This window comes from Zeugodacus cucurbitae, chromosome 6, assembly GCF_028554725.1.
Source record: "Zeugodacus cucurbitae isolate PBARC_wt_2022May chromosome 6, idZeuCucr1.2, whole genome shotgun sequence".
Taxonomy (NCBI): Eukaryota; Metazoa; Arthropoda; class Insecta; order Diptera; family Tephritidae; genus Zeugodacus; species Zeugodacus cucurbitae.
Window position 1 is genome coordinate 52,204,262 of NC_071671.1, and position 22,245 is coordinate 52,226,506.

The following is a 22,245-nucleotide window of genomic DNA, read 5'->3' on the forward strand; positions in this document are numbered from 1 at the left end:
TTAGAGTTATTTCGATTATATCGCTTCTAGATTATAGGGTTTGGATAAATAAGTAGTTTTATGCATATGGCTATTATAAATATATTGGAAAAATTTAACAAATTCGACCAAAAATATGATTTTCAAAAAATTTGGGCACCTTATTGAGAAAAAAGATTTTACGAAGAAGTTAATGTTCCAGAGTAAACATCTTGATTGAATTCAAGCGCACTTTCTGTGTGAAATTTCATTTTTGAATGAATAAATTAAAGATTTCTAAATAACAACAACTACAAAGCAAAACAAGAAATTCGAGCCACTGATGCTTTGCTGGCCATCGAAGCTGTTGCCAATTTACTGCTGTTGGCGACTAATTTTTTATTGGACACACATCCAGTTTGCGGCAAGTGCTTTCCTGATATACATACCCACATTTTTATTGTTGTTAGGATATTTATTCTTGCACCCATATAATTGTGTGATATACCTAAAATGGTAGTTGTGTCGCATTAATTTTATTTCCTCTCTATGCTTTACACATGTATGCACTTTAGTGTAACAGCTGTTTAGTTGCTGTTGTTGTATGGAAATTTACTGATTTTACCAAATGCTTGTGGTTTTGCGAATGATTTGCTTCAATAAATCCACGGACAGGCTCATACCGTATGGCATGTGTGTGATTCTTTCCGATTCGTTGGATAAGTTATAGTGAAAATTCGAAGCAATCATTTAGGAAACATGTACACATTTTTATATTTAGTATACCCAGCAGTTAAATGAAGTAGTTGGACTTGTTTGAATCGTAGGGACAACCAGTCAGTTAATCATTGGCATGAAATATCAGAGATTATTTTTAACAAAAGTATATCAGCAACATAGTAGTATAAAACACCCGAGAAATAACTAGTTCAACTCTTGATACAAGTCACAAGTTTATGATAAACAAGTAAAGAAAGGCTAAGTTCGGGTGCAACCGAACATTTTATACTCTCGCAATTTATTTAGATATTTACCTATATTTTCGGTGAAAAATTACCCTTAGGCACTGAGTTCTTTATGTTTGATATCAGGGCCCTTGAAAAGTCATGGTCCGATTTTGACAATTTTTCCACAAGCGATGTCACAGCTCAAATACCGTATTTGTGTAAAGTTTTATTTCGCCATCTTTATCGGTTCTTTCTGTATACATTATAAAGTGAAAGAATCAGAAGGATTCAAAATTGAGTTATATGGGAAGTAGGTGTAGTTGTGAACCGATTTCATCCATTTTCCACACGTGTCAGCAAGGTGTCAAGAAAATATTATATACAGAATTTCATTCGAATCTGTCGAGTAGTTCCTGAGATATGGTTTTTGACCCATAAGTGGGCGACGCCACGCCCATTTTCCATTTTGAAAAAAAATCTCAGTGCAGCTTCCTTCTGCCATTTCTTATGTGAAATTTAGGGTTTCTGACGTTTTTCGTTAGTGAGTTAACCTACTTTTAGTAATTTCCAACCTAACTTTTGTATGGGAGGTGGGCGTGGTTATGATCCGATTTCCTTCATTTTTGGACTGTATTAGAAAGTGGCTAAAAAAACGACTGCAGAAAGTTTGGTTTATATAGCTCTATTGGTTTGCGAGATATTTACAAAAAACTTAGTAGGGGGCGGGGCCACGCCCACTTCCCCATAAAAATTACATCCAAATATGCCCCTTCATAGTGCGATACTTCATACTAAATTTTGTTTCTATAGCCTTAATTATGGCTTAGTTATTGCACTTTATGTGTTTTCGGATATCGCCATTTTGTGGGCATGGCAGTGGTCCGATTCCGCCCATTTTCGAACTTAACCTTCTTATGGTGCCAAGGAATACGTGTTCTAAGTTTCATTAAGATATCTCAATTTTTACTCAAGTTACAGCTTGCACGGACGGACAGACGGACGGACACACATCCGGATTTGAACTTTACTCGTCACCCTGATCACTTTGGTATATATAACCCTATATCTAAGTCGTTTAGTTTTAGGACTTACAAACAACCGTTATGTGGACAAAACTATAATACTCTCTTTAGCAACTTTGGTTGCGAGAGTATAAAAAGTATTTTTTTCGGATAAGTTAGTAAACTGGTACTTTTCGAATTAGTTCTATTTTCTAAGTAAAACATTCTTTTTCTACTTAGATATTCATGTACGATGTATGTATGTGCATCTGATATAGGCTGTCAATGCGAGGAGTGGAACACAATGCCTTGTTGTTTGCTATTATTGTCCGCATGTTTCCGCTGTAGCCACTCGTTGACCCCAGGCGGATTTAATGGCATCCATTAGTGTTGTGGGCTTTTAAGAGCATAAAATTGCTTTACGTGTGTGTTGAAATTTACATTGAAATCGATAAAAATGACGTATGTTAGACGTTGATACGGTTTATTGCCCTTTCTTTATAATATAATAGACCTCAATGCTGGAAATAAAGATATAAAATGAAATCATTAAAAAAATATTAATTAACATAATTTTGGTATATTTCAATTTTTTCTAAATCTTTTTAGAATTGAATTATATTAAAAACCGCTAATCTTAATGAATTTTAAATTAAATTCTTCTCAAAAACCTTTCGAAAGTTGAAGATTTTCTGATACTTAATTTCATTTTATTTATTGCAACTCTTTCATAAAATATTTTCGTATTTAAAGCGCATCCGAAAACTTTCTGAAATCCAATTCGTTATAAGATTAATTAGAAGAATTGCACTGCGAACTAGAGAAATGGTATCACGTCTTCTAGAATTCTAGAATACAATTCAATTTCAACTTTTTCTGCTTTTACTTTATTTAAATTTCTGTTTTTCACACTTTTTTCACAATTTTTTGTTGTAAACCCTCATTCTCCATTTAATGCTTTTGTGGACCAAATAAATGGCTTTAGGCACAATTGAGTTGCTCGGTCGTCCGCTTGATGTGAAAATTGCCGTCGAAAACCAGAAGAAAATCGAAACAAAAGCAAAGTGAAAAAGCTAGAGAAAACGAAAAAGCAAGAAAAAAATTCTACAATAAAAAAAGGAATTGGCAAACTGCCGGAAATACAATGAATTCTCTCGACTTTTCACAACTTAAGTGGACAGAAAGTGAAACCAGCAAAAACAACAACGGCAATGCCAACAATACGAATAGCGCAAAAATCATGACTGTCGCAAATAAAGTGGCAACATTGTTTTGTTGTTGCAAATGAATATAAGAAAAATTGAATTTACATTTCAAAAATTTCTGATTTTGATTGATTTACTATTTTACTTCGCATTTATGTTGTGCTTTTGTTATTGGTTGTTGTAATTATACTTTGTTGCACCAGCACATTCATTCATCATTACATACACCTGGCCTTGAGGACCACCGATCAAGTAGCGGAAGTTTCCTGTTATTGAAATATTATTTGCTAATCTGCCTGAAAATTTTGCTTTGTTTTACTGTTATTTTATTTTTAACGAAATATAAAATATTATTATATGCGTGTACATTATATGTAAATTTTTTCCGTCAATGGTCGCTTACCTTTTGCCAACTCAACTGTTCTTAACGCTGCAGTATTTGCTTTTTGTGTGTGTGTTCGTACATTTGTACATATATATAACTCGTGAAAACTTTCTAACCTATCATCGTTGGTCGAATTCACAGGGACTGAGTTGGTATCCGTGTCATCATTGTCATTGCCGCAAATTATGCAAATTTAAATTGACCGAGTGGTTATTCAAATTTAGTACCAGTCAGTTGTCTACGGATTTTTTTGCAGATGAGATCATAACCTCAAAAGTATGTAAAATTTGGAAATTTATTTTTTGATAAATAAAGTATTTGTTGTTATTCTACTAATGATGTTTAATGTTCTTAAGCACTTGTTAATAACGGCTGCACTTATATAAGAAATTTTTTCATGCAGAATCCGGAATTCTAATTTATTAGTACATGAAAATGTGTTAAATAAGTTGAAAATGAAAAAATGTTCTTGAGAAATAAGTAAAAACAGTAATTTCAGCACCTTTCCAGCCGCAATAGTGACAGCTAACTATAAATTCTTGAGTGACTGCGGTCAGCTGCTTAAGTAACGATGGATAGAGAGAGAAAGTAAAAGATAGGGAGAGTAGTAGTAGGAAAACAGTTTAATATTATTTTTAAAATAATAGACTAGTAGTCATGCATCTGAGTGCTAATTTGTGTTAGTTTTTTTTGTTATTCTCATTCTAACTTTTATTATGGAACAATGAAAATATCACTTTTTTATTCAGATTCCTTTTTTTGATTAATGTAGAATATTCGTTTGTTTGACTTTTATTGATATTGTTTTCTCTCTTTTATTTTTTATGTAAGAATGAACGCTCCTTTGTATTTTCACGAAAGACAACTAGTTACTTGTATCATTGTAGGTGATGTTAGCAATTGTCACCCATTCATTTTACCGTCTTATTTATTAGAAATCAGACAAACATAGTCGTCATAGACTAAGTGCGCACACACATTGTAAAAGACTTGGAATTCTTGCAACTGAAAGAGTGTGACACTCCTTTTCGTAGCATACGTTGATGTAATAAATGTCATTTACAAGAAAACGAAGAGAAACGAGCACACATGAAAACAAACGCAGGAAAAAGAAGAGTTCACTTTTTGTTTTGTTTTTATCTTTCATTTTTAAAGTACTAGGTCGTCTTCAGTGCCTTTGGAATTCGTTATCAAATAAAATAATTCAAGTTCAAAAAGTTTTTTTTCACTGCCGTTTGAAGCTTGGCAGGCAGATAGTAGGGCAGCAGGCTGTCAAGCTGGACTTTCGTGTGCTCTCAAGGAACGCAAAAAATGGCACAATTGATCAAAACTTTTCGGAACAAACATTGCGAATTCCATTTGAGGCGCCTGGAGGCTTTATGTTCACGCGCGTACGTGTTGTTGCTTGTCGCGTTTTGTTTGTACTGTCGTTTCAAATTCTTAAAGCATACTGTTAACTTTAACATATGAGTTGACTTCCTCCTAGGAAATCCTGTCTATAAGTCATCTAAAAGCCTTTTTATCCAGGATATATTTATAATTATACAATTGTTGGAAAACATATAAATTCCAAATAGTTTCCTGTGCTTTGTGTTTTTGGAATTGAATGGATGTTATCATCTTAGGAACTATAGAACGACTGGGCTATTATTAGTATTTTGCAAATATTATTATGATTGCTCCAATGTTGTTAAGGATAAAGTTTTTCCCACACGATACAATTTGCTGCGGAAGTTGACAAACACTTTTTTTTTTTGCTGGCTTCGGCTTATTCCACTAGCAATGCTACGTTGAAGACACTGCCCCACACTACTCATTCGTTAATCATTCAGTAGACTTATTGCAGCTTCATAAAAATTAATATTTGTATGTGTGGGTATTTTTTGGGAAGCTCTTTCATTCTATCTACACATCTGCTTTCCTTTTGTTCTGATTATTTATGCTGCTTTGATTGTAATTTTGGCTTTTTACTGTCTCATTTGTCCCGTGTATATGTCGTACTTTCACCTGTGGGCCATTTCGTGGCTTCACCTTATGGAACGTTGTGTGGTCTGTCATTACAACTATGTGCTGTGTGTGTGATGCCATCTGTTCAATTGCTGTCAACAGCATCGTCAAGCTAATCACAGACATCACCAACAACTTACTTAACATGAACTCCATTATCATGCTCACTTCGGGTGCCTGAAGGCAAGGTGAGCGGATTGATTTATGGCATAATGAGAAAAAGTTGAAGAAGAAAGCTGTTCAAGTGTGCTATTTAAAGATTTGTCAGAAAATCAGCGTCACACTGAACGATATGTTTATTGAGTGGCCACTCAGCCGTGCGGAAAGTGACATCAATTGTTTAGCTGTTCAATGGAAAATTTTATTTATGCCTACGATGCTTAACATTACTCGGCGAAAATAAATGCTACGTCATCAGCGTACAGGCCTAAAAGTCTGAATCCAATATTAAGTGTTCAGAGTTAACTAACCATCACTAATCTCGATTAAATTATTCACTACCATCACATTCACTCCAAACCTTTCTTTAACTATTTATTTAGTAGGAGTATTTATAAAATAAGTACTTTTTATCTTCTTTCAGCGCGCTTCCGCCGCTAGCGTTCAAAACACTAGATTTAATTAACTCTTCTGCTATGTTAGGAAAAAATTACACATATAGTGTTTTGGGTCAATTTGACCCACTTATAAAAACTCCACTAATAACTCTATTTTATTGAAAGAGTTCATATTTTTTTATTTGAATCAAGTTAAGTGTATGTTAATTGTATAAAATAGTTGAGATATGTATGTTTAACGGCAATTTTCACAAACTAAGCTGCTGTGTTCCTTGCAAACAAATTTTTGGCACGTACTACAAACAGCTGAATATTTGTTCGAATTTTTTGTATGATGACAGAAGAAACATCGCTGACGTTTTTTGGTGGATTCATTTCTGGCAGAGCATAAAGCTGTGCAAAATATACTCGATTTCCGATAACTAGCTTTCTTTTTCGGCGTTTTTGATCGAGTGACGTAATAATAAACGGCAAAATGTTTCAAAATACTAGGTGGGTCAAATTGACCCAAGTACGTAATAAGTGTAATGAAATTACATTTGGCATTCTTCAGCAACATAAAAAACAGATATTATTTTAATTTTCATATTTATCTATTCCTTTTACTGCAGTTAACAAATAGAAGAAGAATCAATACAATACGACTAGACTAACACGCGATTTTCGACGAGTTTAACTGAAAATTGGGTCAAATTGACCCAAACATAGCAGAAGGGTTAATTAATATTGTAAGCATTTATTTTTACTTAGTATATGGAGAATTCTCTTTAATTGTATGCATTGTTGTTTCCTTTAAAACAATAATTCTCATTAAAAACACACGCCTCAACACCTGGCGCTTTTAAAGCTTCCTAAAGGGTCGTACATACAATAATTAGTGTATACCCTTACGCGTCCAACGGGTGACAACAGCTAGAATTCGGTTGCGCGTTTAATTTCTTTCAGAAAAATAATTATTCGAATGGAATGCAAGAAGCATTTTCATTTTGTTGTTTCTCAAAAAAAAAATATCATAAAAGCTGGCAAAAGTCACAGCAATTAAGTAATCTCGCAAAGAGCTTCATACTACTACGTTGTAATTATGAAAACATGAATATTACAATTCTTAATTAGAATAGCATAACAGACGCACATACACACTCTCCCTCCAGCAGCACCTCGATTCTCCCACATCACATTGAGCAGCGCTGCTGCCGTATAAAGAACGGTAGGCAAGCGAACACAAGACAGAAGGCCAGTAAGAAAAATAAAATATATTAGCAGAAGAATCTGCATATGTTTGATATATGTATATCTGAATTATAATTTCTGAAAGCTCCATGGCCCCAAACGCAGATATTTGGCTTTGAGGCGTGACACCGGCAGGAGAGATCAAAGTGTAAGCGGAAGTCATTGCCACAAATTAAGTTATTTATCAATGTCAGCTCCATCTGCATGCCCAAACATTCACACTTACACACCTGCATTTGTATATAAACAGGTGCGGCAAGCGTATATGCGTATTTTTCTCTTGCTTACTGTGGTGCGTCGAAGTACGCACGTCCATTTCATTGGAATGTGAACGCTGATGACATTGCTCATTTGCATTTCGCTGAGAGAGAGCGTAGTCAGCAGCAGTAGATAGCAACGGATGATTGGCAGACAGCCAGATCACCTGCAATTAGTGTCTCTTAACTCGGTTGCTTGCCGTCATTTTATCGCCAGCGTTGGTTTGGGCGTCAAGTCAAAGTCATGAAACCATAATTACAAGCCATATGACTGTATTCTACACATACATACATATATGTGTATTGAAAAAATCCGGGTCTGTAAAGAATATTTAGATCCGACTGTCGTGGGAACGATGATATTTCCATATTGCCATCTAGGGATTGCTAACATTCTGCTTGTTGATCTTCATGTTTGAAGTAATTAGTGTTTTTGTTCGAGTTTCTGAAAATCGGAAATGACATTGACATCTTTCCCTCTATAGGCTTTCATGCACAGTACCATTAACTGTAAACAATGAAAATATACTCTATTTTTACAAAATGTTACATTGTATTAAAGTAGTTCGATTAAAAACTAAAGAATAACCTCGTGAACTTTGACCTCATCACAGTATTTTACTATATTTATTCACATATTAATACCAGAAAGATAAACAAAATTGAGTAGTCACGGAGGGAAACGTGAGCTTATGCGGCAGATAGTGTGCTATCGGAGTTTTTTCCACACTAAAGTACTGATATAACGGATGACGAAAGATTTTCCAGCTTAATGAATTTGAGAACCAAACACGGCCGAACAGAAGGATCTCAGCAATTACTTGTATACACAGATAGTTTGTATTTATGCCACACTGTGCTATTTAAAGTTAAAGTGAAAGAAGGGAGTGTGTACGGGGTCAGCAAGTATATTGCAGTCTCATCAGTTGGGTTGGGTTGGGTTGGATAATAAATGCATATTCGGAATTGGCGAAGATACACCGTGATGCTGCACATTTGTTGCAGTTTTTTTGTTGCTTTTTGTTTTTGTTCGATGTTTTCTAAGCTGCCGATGTGGCTAAATATATTCAGGTGTGTGGTAGCAGGGCAAAACAGTTACGTATGCAGAGCGAGCTAGCTCATAAATCTGTATTAAATAGTTCTGTTGAGGTCGAACGCAATTCAGGTATTTTCTCGACGGGCCAAACGATAGCGGTAATATATCATTGGCTGCTCAAACTATTCGCAATTTAATAAATGACCAGTGAAATTCTTCTCACTGCAACGCATATTAACTACTTCACTTCATAATTTACCTTTAGGAATATCGCTGTTGCAATTTACTTTGTACTTTGTAACATACTGGCTTTGTGGCGAGTTTAATTTGTGTGAACTTAATTTAAACACTTTAACTGAGGCTAAGAAGTTCTATTCCGCCTACGAAGAGAGCAAGTAAAGTATATTTTAAAGCTATTTTCCCCGATATGCTTGTGTGAGCGTATCTACTTGAGACCGAGAGGCCCATCCTCTTGCCGCAACAACATCAGATTTCAGAGTTCACATAATGTCATGTGTTCATATGACATTATTCAATTAAAATGCAATTTCGAAACAATATTAATTCGATTATACATTTACATTTAAATTATAATTATTTGGAAAAGAAATTGCATAAGATTATATTATACTGCAGCTATTGTGCTTTAGTATTGCATTCCCACAACAAGCACGACGACGATGTATTGTAATAATTTGCCAGAATTTAATCGGTATTCTGGAAGACATGCAGTTTTCGCCTGTAGCGCTTTTACACAGTTATACACTTGTATATGATATTTTCTGAAACACAAATAAGCAACTAGTTATGCACATATATTCGGCCGCAGGTTATTAAAAAGTTTGTATATATTTTATATATTGTATATATTTTAATATGCATCCTTTGTATGCAGCCTGTGTGGCAATTAAAGCTATCTGCTCGCTCAATTTGTTTTCAATCTTAACTGTTGTAAAAATTGGATTACAGTTTTTGTTTTGCACTTAAGTGGGGTTAATTTAATTGACTTGAAAACCTGGGTGCTTGGTGTACTCAGTTAGATATCGAATTAATTAGCTATTTTAATTCACAATTACGTTGAAGGTTCATGTTTTATTTGTGAGATATGGAGAGGAAATATTCTACTTTTGTATTTGAGCTACACACTATTCTTTGGGTTGATACCAACTCGACATATAAAATGAAACAACTATGGATTATAATTCCATTATTAGTCTTATTCTTATTTTATTATTATTATTATAAAAGTCTATATTTATGGATTTTCTTTTCATCTCAGGCAACTTAAATTTATTAGTTTTTCTCTACAAGTATTTTTACTTTAACTACTGATCGAATCTCGACCTTAATATAGTTATGTTACTTATACGACATGGCAAACCCTCAATGCATGGCGCCGGTCCACATTTATTTCAGCACAAATACATCAAATGTATTTCCTTCATACCCTTGATACCCTTACTATTTCACTGTATTTTCCATATATATTATCCATATTTTTACCGTCTAAGCAGTTTGATGTTTATTGCCCAGTTAACTCATTTACATCAATTCACCAACTCGCTACCTAATTGGTTCTCACTAGATCCTTGAAAGTATATTTTACAAAAGTTTATTGCATTGCCAGGCGCAGCTATTTCCGTACATTCCCAACATATGCGTTTATATTTAGAAGTTTTTGCACTTTACTACAGCGTCAAGGGTAGTACCGCACTCGACGCAATCTTCACACTCGCCACACGCCAAACCACGGTCTGCACCACATGTAACAAATTGGTTCGTTTCATTCTGAATACGCCGCCAGACGAGTTTCTTTGTTTTTGTAAGTGCACTTTTCAGTATTTTGCATAGCGTTTAGCATGCTTCATGCCATGGCGCCGTCTGGGCTGGATCCATTTACACTCTGTGCGGCATGTTCTAATTTCCACAACCGTAAGATGGTTGAATGAACTTTGGTGCGTTTAAAATGAATGATTTTAAAATAAAATGTGCTACTAAATGTAGAAATGCATTTGGTGGGTCACAAGTAAACCGAAGTACATTTAACTATTATAGACCGACATAAGTATAAAATTATATTTAAACCGAACCTTGACTTAATAAGTAAGTTGTTTAAGAAGGCGGAATTAGAAGTAAGACCTATGTACCATGAACTACTTCGAGATATCAACTAAGATAAATGGAAAGACTTCCACGAAATATTGCGGGAAAATGGAGGACCTGGAGGTAACTGGAGTCAACATTGTGTATCTTCAATCAATAATATTGTAAAAAATTGTATTGACCCTAAATTGTTCAGAGATTTCGATAATTTAAAATTTTAGTGATTTAGGTGCACGTCCACGAGTACACGATTAAACAATATTAGTACTAGTCTAATCGGATGTTGGAAAATATCGTTCTCTAAGTAGTTTTTCTTAAAATAAAAAGGTCAATTAGAGCTTAAAGCATCGAAGAGTAATTTCAATTTAGGCTGTTGGTCTGACTTTCCTCATTTACGTTTTCTGTGTCTTGAATTAAGATAAGTTAGATAAATGGGTTTCTAAGATCTGAAATATAAGCATGGTTCGATTTTAAAACTAACTTTTGGTGATTTTTGGAAAACTTACGGAAGATGAGCTCGGCACTAATACTTATATATATCTCTATCTCTCCCTAAATATCTCTTTTTCATTCACAGTTGCTCATTGCAATCGTTTGCTATCTCTTATAGTCTTATCACGGAGGTTGTATTGCTCTCAGTTTTCATCTAAGCCACATCTTTACTCTTAAATATAGTTCTCTCAAACATCATAAATTACATTTAATTGCATTTCATAGCAACTACAGCAAATAAATTTCAAAATATTCTTATTAAAAATTTAAGATCACTTGGTTATATTCGACAGTTTTGGTAAGTTAATTGATTTCCTGCAATCGCACCGCCTATCAGACGAACTTTTTGTATACTTGTATTCCCTTAAACGTTTTTCCACGAACATAAAGGGGTGAAATAAAGGCGAAATTGTAAACATAACCGACGTAAAAGTGGCAACAAAGTGTTCAACGACAAAATGTTGCTGCTGGACTACGCGCACTCTGCTGAAGGAGGAAAGTCGATCAAAACTTTTAACAAGTGGAAATTGCATAATATAAAGTAATTTGAAGCGTTTAAGCCAATCATGCTGAACAACAATAAAAATAAAGACCCTTACGCAAACATCGACCGATTTTAGAGGGAAAATTTGTGAAGGAGACGACTACATATTTAGCATACCCCCTTCGAAGACTGATGAAAGACTACACTAGTGCCACTGCATATTTGTTCACTCATATAGCTTGTTAATGAGTAACTTGGTTGGCAAGGTGAATTCGCGAGCCATAGAGCCGCAGCGCAATCGAGCCAACAAACCAGTCACTTAAGTCACTCAGCTGCACTGTCATTAAAGTGACCCATTTCCGGTGAATCATTATACGAGAAGCGAGCAATTCAAGCAGCCAGCAGCCAACAGCTCTGTAGCGTCGAAACCTTACCGTTACAGGCAACAATTTTTCACACTTAGTAGCACACAACTGGCGCTCGAGGCCTCTCCGACCTACTCCTCAGATGAATCTTAGTGCAAAACAACAACAACAGCAGTGACTGAATACAAACAATAGAATAAAGAGGATTTTTTATTCTCGTTTTTACCTAATCAGTCCATATTGTCCGTATCATCATCACGTTTCGACATCTGTGCAAACGGCTTTCGCTTGGACGGAGGAGCGTCTAATGTATTGTGGTGACTAAGTAGTTTAAAATCCAAAATCTTTTTTTTTGTTTGAAGTGCGTTAATTGGGTAGGACGCCGCAGTAGGTTTGTTAGTAGATCTGTTTCAAAAGTGGATAATAGTTTAGTGGTTTTTGCTATTTTGGTATGTGAAATGTGAAATCCCACAAATGGATTTTTTTATGACAGATTTGGATCTGAGAAACTGTACTATTCCTTAATTAGTAAAATCAGGAAAGTCGACAAGCTTTGGCAATACTTTCGTTGTCGGCCACCCTTAAAGGAGGTATACATATTCGTAGAAATAAAAATATTTATTTTAAAATCTCTATTTAAACCAAAAATTCTAAAAAGAATATGTTTTAAGTAAAAAAAACATTTTAAAAATTAAAAATATTTTTTCCAAAACTATTAATTGGATTTATACCATCTGATACAACTTTTGGCAGTAATTGAATGATATGAAGTAAGCTCTTAAAAGCCATCACTCAACCAACGTTCATACATTTCTGCAGACGCTTCTACATCCATCTTTAATATGAATGCTCTGCATTCACAACTAGCGAGCAAATAAAGCAAAAACAAATAGCTAAGCGAGTGACTCACACTGAATTGCTACTTTTAAGTGCAACTAACTGACTGAATTGTGAGGCAAGTGCATTTGAATGACTGAAGAACTGACTGACTGACTTACTGCATTCATGCCTTCGTGCTTGTCTATCCGACTGAGCGAGGCTTATTGTCTCGGCCGAGTGTTTGATTTACTCAAACACCAACTTCAATTGGATGGAAGTGCACTCCGGTGCATAGGCAAGCGTTTGCGAATGTTTACACGCTTAAATGTATGCAACATTTGATTTGTGATCGTGCTTATATTAGGCGTCAGTTAAGTTAAAATGATTTCATTCGAGGCTTTGAGGTTACACATATATGTGTGTTTACCCACCTGCTGTGTGGTGCACAGTTTGTCCCAATACTTGAACTTTGTATTGGGGTTAATCACATTTACACTTTCCATTGTGCCTAATAGCTTCTGCATATTTGTATAATCCCTAGTTTATGAGTGTGTATAAGTACATTCACATATAATGTATGAATTATGACCTTACATGCTTTCAGCGAACACATTTCAAGTATTCCACGTTTCTTTATTGTTGTTGTTGCCGAAACGTGTAACAATTTTTATGGTGAAAGTAGTCAAACACTAATTTCCACTTAATTCATCCATTATATTTAAGACGCGCTCATTTTTCGGGTTTAATGGATTTTGTTGTGAGAATGACGGCTGCTTTGATTTGTGTGTTATTACTTTCTTGGTGGAGAAGGCACGAAGAAAATGCAAGTGAATATGTTCAAGAGTTATTAGCAGTTTTGGTCGCCTATTACGAAAACTAAAAGTATTTATGAATCCCATATATACATTTATTAGGAATATGCCTGAAGTGAAGACTGAAACAAATCTTTCGCAGGTACGCTGACGAACTTAGAATTCAGACTAGATTTAAAAGAAGGCGGAGTAAACTGAACGTCTCCATATTCAAAAGGAATCCGGCAATAGTTTGAAAACCCATATCTTCCTCCTCTTAAAAGAGACAACCTCATATAATACACATATTTACTACTTCCCTAATGGAACATAATTATGTATCTGGCAGTTCTCTATGAAATCTACAAATGTTAATTTTATACACTTTTTATATACCTTGGTCTGTACATTGTTACCATCACCAAAAATAACATTGATCCCTATTCATGCATTACTTAAAACATACAATACACACAGAATGACCAGAGTTAAGTATTCTTAACACTCAATGGAAAAAGAAGGGGTTACGGTGGAGAAATGCTACTACTAAATATTTGGCGCATTTTCGACCAGAGCTATCTGTTAAAAATTCAAATTGGTCGTCTTTAATTCTTGAAATGATTATTGACTGGTGGAAAGAATACTATAGTTACGGAAAAGAACTCAAATTTTTGTTGCGGGCTATCTAAACACATCCGGACATAAGCATACTAAAAACTTGGCTGGACTCGAATAATCTCTCTTTTTACAGCTTCAAGTGCAGCGCAGTGTATGCTCACGTCCAAGGGCGAGTGCTTTGTTTAAATTTCGTAGATGCACTGGCCGTTCAGCAACTTGTGTTTGGATTGGAAGAATTCGGGAGAATTGGACGTTGTGTTGCTGCAAAATTTTCAAAAAATAATTTCAAAAACTCCAGGCGACGCTAACAACTGCACCCAAAAGGATGTGAAAATGCTTCAAATCTCGGTGAATGTTTAATTTATTGACTTCTTCATATTTTACACTTTCCTGCCACAAACCACCTGTTGCGATGCAATTTCACAGCTTGGTTGGCGGCCATTTCTTTAATGGATGTAAATGACAGAGAATTAATTGTGTCTCCATAATCTCTGTTACATGTTTCACAGAGCAGTGTTGACCCTCACAATCTACTGATAAATAACGATTGTTGTGTCAAATCATTGTGCTCTTCACATCAAGTTCAAGCGTTGCTGTCTTCCATTATTCCCTTAATTTATTTTCGAATAATTTTCTGCTGCAAATTGCTTTCCCAAATTAAAAGAGATTGGGGACAGGCGTGCTGTACTCGTGTGGATATGTAATTGTGTTTCAACACGCGAATTTCAAATAATACTTCATGTTATCTCCTCCCTACAAACTGAAGGCCCACTTTTGGTCAATTCGTGTGCCCAATCAAACTCATACATCATCCTATAGCGAAGCAAATAGCAATTACGTAGAGGTCATTCTTTTCGGACACAGCGGTTTGAAATTCGAATTCACAACACACCCTTTGGAGATAACTCCTCGGTTGTTAAATATATCACAACACACATTGTGTCAATACTCTTTTCCTTATTGAAATGTGATATTCACTCAACTCAGCTGCAAACTGATAACCTGACTATTTTTGCATGAGAAATCGCTATACTTGTTTTCCTAGTTTCACTACACATTTTGAGTGTTTTCGTGGTAATGCGTAACGGAGTTTTCATTAACACAACGGTATTCGTTGGTAATTAACGATGTTTTCTACATGATTTCATTTCTGCATCTGAGGCTTTGTGTGCAAGTGTCGGTTGCCACATTCAGTTAGTATTGCTGCTGGTGGTGCTAGCTGACCCGTTCGTGTGTTAATTAAATTGCCCATCTTTGTCTGTTTGGCCATGTGCGCCTCAAAGCGCCGTGAAATTTCCCAAACTTGAATGAACATCGGAATCACAAAGCAGTCGCATTCCATATTACTGACTAAAACAGCGTCAAAGAGACAGTATGGCTGCCGAGACAATTTTCATAGAACTGCCTACTGCATTCCATGCCTTCTTATTTGAGTGTGTGTATTTGCATTTGAGTAGGCATTCCTTTGGCTTCGTCCGCAGACGCATTGTTTGGTGTCATATTTTAGCCTTTGTTGAGGCATTCATCATTTCATACGATGTTCGAACAGTGTCGGGGTCTTATGACAGTAACTATGTGTTTAGTTCAGTCCTGTTGCTACATTAACTACACTACTATATAAAGAGAGAGGGAATTGGTAAGCGAATAAGAGGAATTTCATCACACTGAATTTCATAAGAGAAAATGGCTTAGAAAATATGAAAAAGATATTTCATTTTATGATGCTGGCAGTAGCTTATTGATTCCAATAAAGCTCGAATTTATTATGCTTATAATCCTCAGAAATAATTTATAGTTATTTGAGATACAAAAATATGCCAAACATTTGGTGTGCTTCCCCTTCTTTTGTTTTATATTTAAAGAAGATTTCATAAATCTTTTTTATTATACTCTTACTTTATTGAGTGTCATAACAGGCCAGTCTCTTCCAGCCTCTTCAACATAAAAGATAAGGGACACAACACATATATTCACTTTCACAAGGGGTTCAGATACTTCAGCGATAATACTTTGTAGAATCAAAATAAATAATATTATGAACAAGAGCACTAGATAATTTTTCGATTTAAAAAAAATCATAACTCCCACCAACTTGAGTCTTAAGTAGTTAAGCTGTAGCAGAACAAGAGCCAATTAAGCGCATTGCCTACCAACTCTTCAAAGAAATATCTTACCACAGCTCACCCCTCTATAATTGCCACATTGAACAATCTGTGTAGCTGAGCAGTTGGAGAATCTCGAAATTCAAAATAAATTCCCTCAAGTAATCTCAATTCGTTTGGGCGTATTTGGTAGGCAGCTTTGTGGTAAGAATACGTACTCATACTTACGTTTGTTGTAAACATATTTGTTTTGTTTGTTTATATGTATAGGTAAGAGAGTCATAGAATTGTTTACGTCTGTTATTGCTTGTGGGCATCTGCTTTGTCGATAGTCCGGTATCTTTGGTCAATACCAATAGTTAAAGGAAAACGCTAAACTTGCAAAATCTATTGACAAATACTTAGAAATTACTTTAATTTAATAATCATTATTTTGGTGATTACATTTCTAATAAGTGCCTGGAGCAAATATCAATTTGAAATTAATTGGAAAATCATCAGGAATTTCTCTTGAAAGTTTTTAGGGAATAAATTGACTGACAATATGGTAACTTTTGAGAAATTTTAGTAGTGTTTCTGTAAAAATGGTAATGTATTCAAGATAATTTATTTCAAGCTATTCTCAGCATTTACAAAAACGGTTGGGTATGAGCAATTAAAATTCATCGTCGAAGAGATGACCTGACCTTACACGTGAAACCTGAGTTGGTGACAAATATAAATTGGATCACTGGCAAATATTTTGCTTCAATATATTGAACTTTTCAATACACTAGCCACAATCTTATATCACTAAAGAAAACATTTTTTTACGACATGTGTACGAAAAAGAAGGAGTAAAGAAAAACAGAAATAAGAGTGAAGAGGTGTCTAAGTGGAACAAGTTAAATGCTCACTGCTGGTGCTATCAGGCATGTAAATAGATGCTCATAAAATAAGAGGAAATCCACTTAAAATTCATTGCTTGCAACATAATCATATTAGACTTGCCACATGCACGTACAACAACATAAAGGCAATATTGGCATTATTGGCAGCAAGCTACAAGTGCTGAGTTTCCTTCAACTTCCAAATTCATTTGTTGCTATTCCATTTTTTCGACTACCACTAAAGTTGCTACTGGTATTGCTGTTGTTGTCACTAAGTGTAAAGCTTCTGTTTCGATATTCATATATAGTATATGTGTGTGTAGAATCATATTGAAATCGGCAATGCCTCCTGTTGCAGCTGACTCCTTTGTATCATTGTTGTCATTTTTGTTGTTCCTTTGCTTCTAGTTGTTGTTCTTATGCAAGGTGTTTTCGACTGTAGGCGACGGTTGCCGCCTGTTCTCGAAAATCTACATAAATTGCTTGTTGGTGGTAACGATAAACAAGCGTTATTAGAAATTCTCCCGAAATGTAATAAGTGCAATGAGTGTTTCGGAAAGGGAAACACAGTTCGTCTTCCAACTAGATAGAGTTGAGTTGTCGGCGAATGCTTTTCGTGGCAAGCATAATGCGCTGTGTTGTTCATGTGCCAACTAGCGGTATAATTCACCAAGTTCTTGAACCGTTACAGATGAAACACTTGAAGCTTCAAATCTTGGGAAACTTTTTGGAAATAAATTCTGGGAGTTTTGTGTTTGCGGCTTATACCCTATATCAAAAAACTATATTTTTAAATAGCTCGATTTTATTATACCACCTGTCGTCCCCCTTTATAGAAAACTGATTTATTGAAATTTAAAGATTTGAAACAGAAAGATATTGGCAACAATTCCTCGGTCGTAAGTTGGTGAAAAATTTCAATTTACTTAGTTTTTTCAATTGCCAACTGGAAAGAATTCGACAATAGTGTTCCTAAAGTAAATAGTAATCGGACCAGTTCGTGATTTTCTACGTGGCGCCCTCGTGGATAGATTTACGTTTAAAAGCGCTTGTTTGCTCATTCAAGCCGCACCACATACAGCTCTTCACGGATTAGTGGCTATAAGCCACTGTAGCAGTGAATTTACTTTGACTCACATAAAAAAATATTTTTTACGGCCAAAAGAAATTGTATATACAAAACCTTTATACTGCCATCTGCTTATTTTATTATCAATAATCAAAAAAAATTTAGCGACCAAAAATGCAGCTACTACACTCGTATATGTGTATGCGGAATTTTTTTTTTTTTTTGCTTTGCTTAATACCAGTATGCACCGAATACCGAAAGGGTTGGACTTCTGTTTAAAATCAAAACCGAAAAATTAAGTAAAAACAAGAGATTTTTTTTTAATTTAATTCAACGCTGGAAATTTAAGGTTGTCATGCTGTAAAAAAATAAGCGATGAAGCAGAAAATTAAATTTTTTCACTTGTTTTTCACCATTTTTAAAGTATATAAGTACTGGCATTTCAATACCTAATTGACTATATCAATTCTTTCGATTCGCCATTTAACAATTTTCTTGAAACAAAGCTGCACCCTCTATTTATTCCTTGAATAATGAACGGTCAGATGAGTTATCATACTACATGCAATATGTATGTATATATTTCGAACATTAAAAAATAATAAATGTGAATTATGAGGTGATAACGAGTTGGGCTTCTAGAGCTCAAGTATGGTTAGTATTCTACATACATCTTCATAACTTTGTAGAAAATTTATCTACTTTCAAGATAATTATAGTGTATTCTGATGAGATGGTTTTCTTGATGCTCAAGAAGGTTTTAAAGTTATTTTTTTCCTAGCTCTTCCTTTAAAATAATTTCCAGTTTCTCTAAAATAAGACCAACTACGTGCCATACATTGATGTTGGTGACCACAACAAAAAATATAAAAATGCAGGAGAAATCATAACGCAGTTCATTAAAAACATTTTACATTTACATCTGTGCATTAATTACCAATTTGTTTGTTTTCACGTATAACCAACTAAACCACATATGCACAGAGTTGCATTTGTGAAGAATAGAGATATCCATGCACAGCAACCACAAGTAAAAACCACAATTAAACTAAGGACAGGATTTTCCAAATCCATTACTTCTAAAATAAATTTTATCTGTTTTATTTACTTGCTGTTGAATTGCAAATATGAACACATGTGTACAAATATACATACATATATTCAGAAATATGGAAATATGCATTTGTAGCCTACATAGTTTGAAGTATGCACACACTCACAGATCAAGACACACATGTATGTGTGTGTATATAGATATTTGCTTGTTAACTGTAAACCCAGCAAGTTATTCTAAACTTTCATTGAAGATTACAACACTTGAGCGAGTGGTTAATTGCCACCGAACAGATAGCACTTAACTCGTTAGTTTCGTATTACAATTGTGTATGTACGGCTATTTATTTAGATATTAAAATTTTCTATTTTATTTACTTATTCTCTTGTATTTAGATACATATGTAAAGGGGTTTTCAATAGGAGCGCTAAAAATGTTTTTAAATAAAACAAAAACGGCATTCGATGACATGTTGCGGTTTCTTTCTCATGGCCACCACGGGCACGCTCGCAGAAGTCCAGACGCTGAACCCAATTCGACGCTTTTCAAGGATAAATCGGCCGATATTGCTGCAATTTAACGCTTGCTTGAAATATGCTTGTTGGCATAGACCATAGACTTGACGTAGCCCTACAGGAAATAGTCTAACGGCGTCAAATCGCACGATCGATGCGGCCAATTGACTAGGTCATTTTCGTGATATAACATCACCAAACTTGGTTTTCAATAAATCGATTGTGATATTCGCTGTGTGGCTTGTGGCGCCGTCCTGTTGGAACCACATATTGTCCAATCCATATCATCCCATTCGGGCCAACAATATTCGGTTATAATTGAACGGCAGAGATTCCCATTCACAGTCACGTGCCAGTCCTTATAGTCATTGAAGAAGTACGGCCCGTAAAAAGCAACAAACCTCAATTTTTTGGTATGCAATGGTGACTCATGGAGTACGTGTGGATTGATGCCTCACCAATAATGCATATTTTGCTTATTGACGAAGCCAATCAGCCAGAAATAATAGAAAGAAAGCTTCATCGCTATGTAGGACGTAGCGCCCTTAAAGTTGAGGCTAGTGACTCCGAATTTCTGTAATAAATTTAATAATTTCGACGTGTTGTTGGATCTTATATTTTTCCATGATGAAATGGTAAACCTTACTGAAGAGAAATGTCAAAAGAGCGGGAGAAAATATGGCGTCGGCAATTATTATGCCGCTGGGAGTGTTGGAGAATTATAAGTGTGTGCGTTTATAAGCGCTTACTATTATATATAATAGATATTACTTGCCAATAGCTATTTTTTATGTTTCGAATTTTTTGCAGTCAGTATTTGTTGTTGTATTTGCAGCTAGACCTTTGCAAACACATTCATACAAAAACGCTTACCACTTCAAAAAGTGCTGCAATCGTAGTTACGCACTAAATTTCAAATCAGAAATATCTGCATATATTTCTAGGTAAATACAAAGTTAAGTTCGTAGTGGAAGTGTTTGCATTTTTTGTTCGTACAAATCAATATGTTTCAAAAATTGTCACAGAAGTCAGACAAGACCAGTATCTACAGAGCAACACAATGCTCGGCTTTATCTTCTAAATATAAATACTATATTGCGGTGCTAGTAGTATAGACAAATTCCTCCTCAATCTGTAATCCCATAAGTTTTAGGAACTATTACAAATATTTCCACACCACTGTGCTCGATAAAAAGCTAATACATTTCAATGATATTTTCTTCGATTTTAATTTTCTAATTAATTGCGATTATATGAGCTCTAAACTATTGACGTTAATTGCATAATTAGTTGAAATTAATATGCGCATATATATTCCCTATAATTTTCCAATATTTGTACTAGAGTGAATTTACCTGCATTTATAATTGTTTATACGGACGTTAAATATATAATCCTATTTATTGAGAGCGTTTGTAGATTATTATTTATTTTAAAATTATAGGTTTAATTAGAATTTTGCTTTCATTAAAGTTTAACTATATACAGATTCATATAAATTTATAAAAGCGCAAATATTTTGGCGCCAATATTTACATGAAAATTAATATTTATTTTAAAATATTAATTATACAATCCCCGCACGGTCACGCCCACTCTTCAGTTCTATGTAATAATTACAGGATGTAATGTAAACTGAAATGAAGTGTGCGATAAAAGCTCAAAAAGAACACTAAAGCAATCTTTTGAGTTTTTGTGTTGGATTTTAATGCAAGATTTCAGAGAATTAATTCCCTTTTTTTTTGTAGCGTGCGCATCATTAAGTGGAATGTAAAGCGTAAAGAATTCATAAGAAGCTTTGAGTTTTCACCTTTCTTTAATCAACCGTTGAGCTTTTCAAATTAATATCACACTTCGAGTGCTCTAACATAATATTAATGATAATCTCAGCTTCATTTGCCGTCGCTTGAAGCGATGAAATCAAATAAAAAATTATATTTAAAGCAATGCATTTATTAAGTGAACAGCAACGTTTAACGAACGATTTATAAAACGTCAGAAGCATAAGCGCACTTAAGCCCAGCCAACAATTCTTCGCTTACACAGTTAAATCTAATAATAACAGTAACTTATTGCTGTTGGTCATCCTAGCAGCCGTCGTCAGTCATCTTCGCAATGACCGACTTAGAACGCAGAAGACTGCTAATGCTGGGCGGCGCTGGTGTGTGCAAAAGCTCCATCATCAAACGTTTCTTCTTCAAGACATGCACAGACAAAAATCGCGCCACAGTTGAGGATCTCATTAATCGCGAATATGATTGGGGTGGTGTTATAGTTTATTTGTAAGTGATTGACGTAGAAATCGTGAATGGTTTATTTAGTATCTTTACAATATTTACAGGAACAATTTTGAGTTACTAATGTATTGATATGAATAGGTT